The sequence below is a fragment of the Chlorocebus sabaeus genome, chromosome 17 (genome assembly GCF_047675955.1).
Source record: "Chlorocebus sabaeus isolate Y175 chromosome 17, mChlSab1.0.hap1, whole genome shotgun sequence".
Lineage (NCBI taxonomy): Eukaryota > Metazoa > Chordata > Mammalia > Primates > Cercopithecidae > Chlorocebus > Chlorocebus sabaeus.
This window is the reverse complement of record NC_132920.1, coordinates 29,701,749-29,712,123: the sequence shown is the minus strand read 5'-3', so window position 1 is coordinate 29,712,123 and position 10,375 is coordinate 29,701,749. Positions and strand designations below refer to the sequence as shown.

At 41.5% G+C, this 10,375-nt stretch overlaps 1 pseudogene; it reads right to left on the bottom strand.

Annotated features, from left to right (window-relative positions):
* Positions 1 to 1,030: 1,030 nt before the first annotated feature.
* Positions 1,031 to 10,059, bottom strand: LOC103221844 (eukaryotic peptide chain release factor subunit 1-like; annotated as a pseudogene).
* Positions 10,060 to 10,375: the final 316 nt, after the last annotated feature.

The window sequence follows — 10,375 nt, the reverse complement described above, 5'->3', positions numbered from 1 at the left end:
TATTTGTAATGTGGAACATGAAACTATCAATAACTGTTTCACATGCTGTTACATTAAAACACAAAGGTCTGTCTTCCACATTGAATGCATCTTGTATAAAACATGACTTTAAAGAAAAGAAATACAATTTCACCACGTTATGTCTTCCAATGTTGATACATTTAACTACAAGTTATCAAAAAAATCAATTTTTTAATATTACCACAGATATCACCAGAAAAGGTTGTTAAGTATTGGGAAGGCGTCAGGCTTGCCATGGTGGGTACAAGTTCTCCAGGATTCTAATTTTTCTCTTGAGAGCTTGCCTTTTATCATTGGGAATAATACTGTCAGTGGATTATGTGGAGGGGACTGGCTCATGTTCATTTTTGAGAAAGTGTCAGCCAAATATTCAAGTCTAAATGATAATCATTTCTGTCATTCATTCTTTCAAGTAAAAAGGATATTCCATAAAAAATAGACTAGTACAACTCACAAAATGATTTTGTGGACACGAACATTTTAATTTGTTTTTGTTTTAAGACAGGGTCTCACTCTGTTACCCAGGCTGGAGTGCAGTGGCACGGTTTTGGCTTACTGAAACCTCCACCTCCTGGGTTCAAGTGATTCTCATGACTCAGCTTCCCTAGTAGCTGGGAATAAAGGTGTGCACCACCATGCCTGGCTAATTTTGTATTTTTAGTAGAGATGGGGTTTCACTGTGTTGGCCAGGCTGGTCTTGAACTCCTGACCTCAAATGATCCACCTGCCTAGGCCTCCCACAGTGCTAGAATTAATTGCAGGTGTGAGCCACTGCACTTGGCCTCAAACATCCTAATTTGGAATGTGGTAGAAGTACCTTATGTGTACTTACCACTTAATCATTTAATTTAATTTCTCTCCAATCAAAATAAGAAGCCAGTATGATCTCACTTCCATTAACTTTTGAAGGTTTACAGCAGTTAAAGTATTTTTGCTTCTTTGTATAAAGGTTAAAAAAATCATTTTTAAAATAAAATACAAGAGCAGCCAATTTCACCATTGTGTAAAAGTAAAAACTAGGATTCTTTTTAAGATTAGTCCAAAGTGGCATTTAGGAATTTAGTTGTAGGCTGCTGCGCTGACACCATCACAAACCAAAGTGTAGGGCTGGGTCTGGTTTTGTTTTGGTTTTCTTTTCAATATCCAGTGCTCATGGATTACGTTCTGGAAATGTTCCAGTTGTAAGGCAGGGATCTGTTGGGATTCCACCGTGAGTATGCTCCTTGGGTTGGATGCTGGAGAGAGAGGCACGTTTTGCCGGACCCATGTCAACTACTTTGTAGTCATCAAGGTAAAAAACTTCAGCATCTCCTTCTTGGTATTCCATTCTTTGGAAATCTACTTGGTACCGCAAGAAACTTCCAATTCCACCAAATCCTTTCACAAACTGAGACCCTTCTTGTGATTTATATATGACAATTTCCAACGTAACTCCAACTTTTTATAGTTGTTAGCAAACCATTCCAACAGGGGCATGCTCTCGATAAGCTCATGTTCCCATCTGGTCTCTTTGTCTGTGAAATGAGATTTATCCTTTTCTTGCTCTGGAGTTAGATAGAGAATTTTCTCCTCTTCTGTGCCTTGGCAATGAAGAACATATCCCATTATATTCAGATTTTCATAGGCTATTAAAATTTCTACAACTCCCATTTCCAAAGCCTTTAGTGTATCTTTAACGCCAAAACAGTACCTGCCTGTGTCCTGGCTGATTTCATCAATGTATCATCCTATTAATTTCTTCTTTTGAATAAATTTCACTTTGGAGAGGAATTCGGTAGATAACTCAACAGCTTGGTTGAATCAATTTTCACCACTATAGGATATATCAACTTTTTTTTTTTGAGACGGAGTCTCTCTCTGTTACCCAGGCTGGAGTGCAGTGGTGCCATCTCGGCTCACTGCAAGCTCCACTTCCCGGGTTCACACCAGTCTCCTGCCTCAGCCTCCCCAGTAGTTGGGACTACAGGTGTCTGCCACCACGCCTGGCTAATTTTGGTTTTGTATTTTTTTTTTTATTATTATACTCTAAGTTCTAGGGTACATGTGCACAATGTGCAGATTTATTACATATGTATACTTGTGCCATGTTGGTGTGCTGCACCCATCAACTCGTCAGCACCCATCAACTCGTCATTTACATCAGGTATAACTCCCAATGCCATCCCCCCCTCCCCATAATAGGCCCCGGTGTGTGATGTTCCCCTTCCCGAGTCCAAGTGATCTCATTGTTCAATTCCCACCTATGAGTGAGAACATGCAGTGTTTGGTTTTCTGTTCTTGCGATAGTTTGCTGAGAATGATGGTTTCCAGCTGCATCCATGTCCCTACAAAGGACACAAACTCATCCTTTTTTATGGCTGCTTAGTATTCCATGGTGTATATGTGCCACATTTTCTTAATCCAGTCTGTCACTGATGGACATTTGGGTTGATTCCAAGTCTTTACTATTGTGAATAGTGCCGCAATAAACATATGTGTGCATGTGTCTTTATAGCAGCATGATTTACAATCCTCTGGGTATATACCCAGTAATGGGATGGCTGGGTCATATAGTATTTCTAGTTCTAGATCCTTGAGGAATCGCCATACTGTTTTCCACAATGGTTGAACTAGTTTACAATCCCACCAACAGTGTAAAAGTGTTCCTATTTCTCCACATCCTCTCCAGCACCTTTTGTTTCCTGACTTTTTAATGATTGCCATTCTAACTGGTGTGAGATGGTATCTCATTGTGGTTTTGATTTGCATTTCTCTGATGGCCAATGATGACAAGCATTTTTTCATGTGTCTGTTGGCTGTATGCATGTCTTCTTTTGAGAAATGTCTGTTCATATCCTTTGCCCACTTTTTGATGGGGTTGTTTGTTTTTTTCTTGTAAATTTGTTTGAGTTCTTTGTAGGTTCTGGATATTAACACTTTGTCAGATGAGTAGATTGCAAAAATTTTCTCCCATTCTGTAGGTTGCCTGTTCACTCTGATGGTAGTTTCTTTTGCTGTGCAGAAGCTCTTTAGTTTAATTAAATCCAATTTGTCAATTTTGGCTTTTGTTGCCATTGCTTTTGGTGTTTTAGACATGAAGTCCTTGCCCATGCCTATGTCCTGAATGGTATTACCTAGGTTTTCTTCTAGGGTTTTTATGGTATTAGGTCTAACATTTAAGTCTCTAATCCATCTTGAATTAATTTTCATGTAAGGAGTAAGGAAAGGATCCAGTGTTAGCTTTCTACTTAACGGCTAGCCAATTTTTCCAGCACCATTTATTAAATAGGGAATCCTTTCCCCATTTCTTGTTTTTCTCAGGTTTGTCAAAGATCAGATGGCTATAGATGTGCGGTATTATTTCTGAGGACTCTGTTCCATTCCATTGGTCTATATCTCTGTTTTGGTACCAGTACCATACTGTTTTGGTTACTGTAGCCTTGTAGTATAGTTTGAAGTCAGGTAGCGTGATCCCTCCAGCTTTGTTCTTTTGACTTAGGATTGTCTTGGCAATGAGGGCTCTTTTTTGGTTCCATATGAACTTTAAAGTAGCTTTTTCCAATTCTGTGAAGAAAGTCATTGGTAGCTTGATGGGGATGGCATTGAATCTATAAATTACCTTGGGCAGTATGGCCATTTTCATGATATTGATTCTTCCTATCCATAGCATGGTATGTTCTTCCATTTGTTTATGTCCTCTTTTATTTCACTGAGCAGTGGTTTGTAGTTCTCCTTGAAGAGGTCCTTTACATCCCTTGTAAGTTGGATTCATAGGTATTTTATTCTCTTTGAAGCAATTGTGAATGGAAGTTCATTCATGATTTGGCTGTCTGTCTGTTACTGGTGTACAAGAATGCTTGTGATTTTTGCACATTAATTTTGTATCCTGAGACTTTGCTGAAGTTGCTTATCAGCTTAAGGAGATTTTGGGCTGAGACAGTGGGGTTTTCTAAATATACAATCATGTCATCTGCAAACAGGGACAATTTGACTTCTTCTTTTCCTAACTGAATACACTTTATTACTTTCTCTTGCCTGATTGCCCTAGCCAGAACTTCCAACACTATGTTGAATAGGAGTGGTGAGAGAGGGCATCCCTGTCTTGTGCCAGTTTTCAAAGGGAATGCTTCCAGTTTTTGCACATTCAGTATGATATTGGCTGTGGGTTTGTCATAAATAGCTCTTATTATTTTGAGATACATTCCATCAATACCAAATTAATTGAGAGTTTTTAGCATGAAGGGCTGTTGAATTTTGTCAAAGGCCTTTTCTGCATCTATTGAGATAATCATGTGGTTTTTGTCTTTGGTTCTGTTTATATGCTGGATTACGTTTATTGATTTGCGTATGTTGAACCAACCTTGCATCCCAGGGATGAAGCCCACTTGATCATGGTGGATAAGCTTTTTGATGTGCCGCTGGATTTGGTTTGCCAGTATTTTATTGAGGGTTTTTGCACTGATGTTCATCAGAGATATTGGTCTAAAATTTTTTGTTGTTGTTGTGTCTCTGCCAGGCTTTGGTATCAGGATGATGTTGGCCTCATAAAATGAGTTAGGGAGGATTCCCTCTTTTTCTATTGATTGGAATAGTTTCAGAAGGAATGGTACCAGCTCCTCCTTGTACCTCTGGTAGAATTCAGCTGTGAATCCGTCTGGTCCTGGACTTTTTTTGGTTGGTAGGTTATTAATTATTGCCTCAATTTCAGAGCCTGCTATTGGTCTATTCAGGGATTCAACTTCTTCCTGGTTTAGTCTTGGGAGAGTGTAAGTGTCCAGAAAATTATCCATGTCTTCTAGATTTTCTAGTTTATTTGTGTAGAGGTGTTTATAGTATTCTCTGATGGTAGTTTGTATTTCTGTGGGGTCGGTGGTGATATCCCCTTTATCATTTTTTATTGCATCTATTTGATTCTTCTCTCTTTTCATCTTTATTAGTCTTGCTAGCAGTCTATCAATTTTGTTGATCTTTTCAAAAAACCAGCTCCTGGATTCATTGATTTTTTTGGAGGGTTTTTTGTGTCTCTGTCTCCTTCAGTTCTGCTCTGATCTTAGTTATTTCTTGCCTTCTACTAGCATTTGAATGTGTTTGCTCTTGCTTCTCTAGTTCTTTCAATTGTGATGTTAGAATGTCAATTTTAGATCTTTCCAGCTTTCTCTTATGGGCATTTAGTGCTATAAATTTCCCTCTACATACTGCTTTAAATGTGTCCCAGAGATTCTGGTATGTTGTATCTTTGTTCTCATTGGTTTCAAAGAGCATCTTTATTTCTGCCTTCATTTCATTATGTACTTAGTAGTCATTCAGGAGCAGGTTGTTCAGTTTCCACGTAGTTGAGCGGTTTTGATTGAGTTTCTTAGTCCTGAGTTCTAGTTTGATTCCACTGTGGTCTGAGAGACAGTTTGTTATAATTTCTGTTCTTGTACATTTGCTGAGGAGTGCTTTACTTCCAGTTATGTGGTCAATTTTAGAATAAGTGCAATGTGGTGCTGAGAAGAATGTATATTCTGTTGTTTTGGGGTGGAGAGTTCTGTAGATGTCTATTAGGTCCACTTGGTACAGAGTTGAGTTCAATTCCTGGATATCCTTGTAAACTTTCTGTCTCGTTGATCTGTCTAATGTTGACAGTGGGGTGTTGAAGTCTCCCATTATTATTGTATGGGAGTCTAAGTCTCTTTGTAAGTCTCTAAGGACTTGCTTTGTGAATCTGGGTGCTCCTGTATTGGGTGCATATATATTTAGGATAGTTAGCTGTTCCTGTTGAATTGATCCCTTTACCATCATGTAATGGCCTTCTTTGTCTCTTTTGATCTTTGATGGTTTAAAGTCTGTTTTATCAGAGACTAGGATTGCAACCCCTGCTTTTTTTTTGTTCTTCATTTGCTTGGTAGATCTTCCTTCATCCCTTTATTTTGAGCCTATGTGTGTCTCTGCATGTGAGATGGGTCTCCTGAATACAGCACACTGATGGGTCTTGACTCTTTATCCAATTTGCCAGTCTGTGTCTTTTAATTGGATCATTTAGTCCATTTACATTTAAGGTTAATATTGTTATGTGTGAACCTGATCCTGTCATTGTGATTTAGCTGGTTATTTTGCTCGTTAGTTGATGCAGTTTCTTCCTAGCATCGATGGTCTTTACATTTTGGCATGTTTTTGCAGTGGCTGGTACCGGTTGTTCCTTTCCATGTTTAGTGCTTCCTTCAGGGTCTCTTGAAGGGCAGGCCTGGTGGTGACAAAATCTCTAAGCATTTGCTTGTCTGTAAAGGATTTTGTTTCTCCTTCACTTATGAAACTTAATTTGGCTGGATATGGAATTCTGGGTTGAAAATTCTTTTCTTTTGAATATGGGCCCCCACTCTCTTCTGGCTTGTAGTTTCTGCCAAGAGATCTGCTGTTAGTCTGATGGGCTTCCCTTTGTGGGTAACCCGACCTTTCTCTCTGGCTGCCCTTAACATTTTTTCCTTCATTTCAACTTTGGTGAATCTGAAAATTATGTGTTTTGGAGTTGCTCTTCTCGAGGAGTATCTTTGTGGCATTCTCTGTATTTCCTGAATTTGAATGTTGGCCTGCCTTACTAGGTTGGGGAAGTTTTCCTGTATGATATCTTGAAGAGTGTTTTCCAACTTGGTTCCATTTTCCCCCTCACTTTCAGGCACCCCAATCAGATGTAGATTTGGTCTTTTCACATAACCCCATACTTCTTGAAGGCTTTGTTCATTTCTTTTTCCTCTTTTTTCTTTAGACTTCTCTTCTCGCTTCATTTCATTCATTTGATCCTCAATTGCTGATACTCTTTCTTTCAGTTGATCGAGTCGGGTACTGAAGCTTGTGCATTTGTCATGTATTTCTCGTGTCGTGGTTTTTATCTCTGTGAGTTCATTTATGGCCTTCTCTGCATTGATTATTGTAGTTATCCATCCTTCCATTCTTTTTTCAAGACTTTTAGTTTCTTTGCACTGGGTACATAATTCCTCCTTTAGCTCTGAGAAGTTTGATGGACTGAAGCCTTCTTCTCTCAACTCGTCAAAGTCATTCTCCATCCAGCTTTGATCCGTTGCTGGTAATGAGCTGTGTTCCTTTGGAGGGGGAGATTCGCTCGTATTTTTTGAATTTCCAGCTTTTCTACCCTGCTTTTTCCCCATCTTTGTGGTTTTATCTGCCTTTGGTCTTTGATGATGGTGACGTAGTGGTGGGGTTTTGGTGTGGGTGTCCTGTTTGTTAGTTTTCCTTCTAGCTGTAGGTCTATTGGAGATTGCTTGAGGTCCACTCCAGACCTGTTTGCCTGGGTATCAGCAGCGGAGGCTGCAGAAGATAGAATATTGCTGAACAGTGAGTGTTCCTGTCTGATTCTTGCTCTGGAAGCTTTGTCTCAGGGGTGTACCCCGCTGTGTGAGGTGCGGGGTGTACTTCTGCACCTAGTGGGGAATGTCTCCCGGTTAGGCTACTCAGGGGTCAGGGACCCACTTGAGCAGGCAGTCTGTCTGTTCTCAGATCTCAACCTCCATGTTGGGAGATCCACTGCTCTCTTCAAAGCTGTCAGACATGGTCATTTGCATCTGCTGAGGTTTCTGCTGCTTTTTTTTAGCTGTGCGCTGTCCCCAGAGGTGGAGTCTACAGAGACAGGCAGGCCTCCTTGAGCTGCTGTGGGGTCCACCCAGTTTGAGCTTCCCGGTGGCTCTGTTTACCTACTTAAGTCTCAGCAATGGCAGGCGCCCGGCGCCCCTCCCCCAGCCTCACTGCTGCCTTGCAGTTAGATCTCCGACTGCTGTGCTAGCAATGAGGGAGGCTCCGTGGGCGTGGGACCCTCCCAGCCAGGTGTGGGATGTAATCTCCTGGTGTGCTGTTTGCTAAGACCCTTGGTAAAGCGCAATATTAGGGTGGGAGTTACCCGATTTTCCAGGTGTTGTGTGTCTCAGTTCCCCTGGCTTGGAAAAGGGATTCCCTTCCCCCTTGCACTTCCCAGGTGAGGCAATGCCTCACCCTGCTTCAGCTCTCGCTGGTCGGGCTGCACCAGCTGACCAGCACTAATTGTCTGGGACTCCCCAGTGAGATGAACCTGGTACCTCAGTTGAAAATGCAGAAATCACCCATCTTCTGTGTCGCTCACACTGGGAGCTGGAGACTGGAGCTGTTCCTATTCAGCCATCTTGCTCTGGGTCCTCTGTTTTTGTATTTTTAGTAGAGACAGGGTTTCACCGTGTTAGCCAGGATGGTCTCGATCTCCTGACCTCATGATCTGCCCGCCTCAGCCTCCCAAAGTGCTGGGATTACAGTCGTGAGCCACCGCGCCAGGCCTATCAACTAATTTTAAAACTTTCGATTGTAACCTCTGATCAAACATATATTGATTTAGTTCAGTTTTAAAGTCAGCGGATCCAGCTAAAACTAGACCAGTCATCTTCCCTTCGTCCCCAGAAATAAACAGCTGCACAGCATTCTCTGCTACTTTCTGAACATTGTTAGGTCGTTTTTCCATTCTTAAACGGGCAAAACACAAGGCTGACTGACCTCCTCTACCGTGTTTCTTTGGGAGATCCACAGTGAATTTTTGCAGGACTTCTTTTGTGTTTCCTTGGAGTGTGCCAAAAAGTGCACCACTACCATCTATTACAATGAATCCAAACTTGCTGTCATCTGAAAGTAGTGCTGTAAGAGCCTCTGTATGGAATTTGTTGTCACACAAATAGATGACGTATTAATTGGTTTGAAAGGTTCAAAATCAACGTTAACTTTCTTTTCCTTTCCTCCTTCTGTTGCTATTGTTCCACAGTAAACAACCAGACCATTTGGAGGTACTTTGTTATAAAGTCTGAGTCTTTGTCGTACAGATGTAATGGCTCCCAGGACTGAAAGGCAGTTTACTTGTGACTTAATGTTAGATGCAGATCCAAACTCATCTGCTATCATTTTTGACACTCATGAAATCTGGTCTTTAGGAGGAATGATCAGTGATATCATGCTGGTGCCATTGCCGCGGGCCACCTCCAGGCTTTTACTGAACTTCTTCATCTTCCAGATCTCCATGTTCTGTCGGAAGCACTGGGATCGTCCACCATCTTCTTGCCTCCTCCTCCCTGAGGGCCTAGTCCTGAGTGGCAGCAGCTGCTCTTCCCTGGTGGCGGCTCTGCTCTGCAGCAGCAGCCCAGGAAATGGATTTTTTTTTGTTAGGATTTTATTTTTATTTATTTAGTTGAGTTTTGTTTGTGTTAATGGGAAATATTACAGCATGTTTGTATGCAGAAATGAATGAGCCAGTAGAGAGGAGAGACTGATCTAGGGGAGACGGGTGGATCTTGTGGCCTTAGACAGGAGCTGAGGACCATCCGTCGTCACTGGTGGGAAGACCCAGGAGACAGGTGGAGACAGGGTTGTCATGGGATGATGACGCTCTTCTCACTCGAGTCCTTTTTTTTTCCTGAGTGAAAAAAGAAATAACCTCATTGTCTAAGAGTGAGGAGTGGGACAGGATTGGAGGGGTGTGAGGAGGGAAATAAAGTGAGAAGTAGCTCCCTCAGGAGGTGTGAGAGTGAACTGACATCTGGAAAGTGAGGACTGGAGTCACTGAGGTCTGTGCTCATCCACGGAGAGAGAGAAGCACTCAGGCAGCAGCAGGAGGAGGATACAAAACAGACTAAAAGGAAATGCAACAAAATATCTCTGGTGTAAGGTTTACAGGTTATTTTTAATTTGTCATTTATCTTTGACAGCATTTTATAATGTTTCCACAGTGAATATGTGTTATATATTATACCTTATACATATATATTATAATGTATCAGAAATAAAGAGCTTTGTCTGAAATTTTAAAAGGGAAGGCAGATAGATGGGTACAAAGTGAGGAAAATGGGGCAAAGAGCTGGACGTGCAGGGCCCCTGTGTCTTGGCTCTGGGCAATGATCTTACAGAGCCTTTTCTCCATTTCTGACGCCACTGCTCTCTATGAGGCCAAACAGCATCTTTCCCTTCTTTGTGGGGTGCAGACATTTATTACCATCTTCTCAGCATTTTGACGCTTTAAGAAAATGAGTTTTGCATTTTAAATGGCAATAGTGCAGTTGGTGTCACAACAGTACTGAAGAAGCCTTCCAATAGATACCCAAATGTGATTCAAAGCAGAACAGGCACACACCACGGTGCCACATGGTGCCTATGTAAAGCAGGTGTATCAGGAATGCTAAGCAGAGAAGTAGCAGAACACACTGATCCCCATGTTCTCATTGTACAGTTGGGTGCAATTAAACTGGCACAGTGGACTCTTACCGTGGCTACTGTTTCAGTAGTGTGGATGCCCTCAAATGCTGCATATTAGCCAGGCAGAGACAACTGTGTACTATGATATGACAGTAGTCCCTCTTAGAGGAAGTGACCTTGT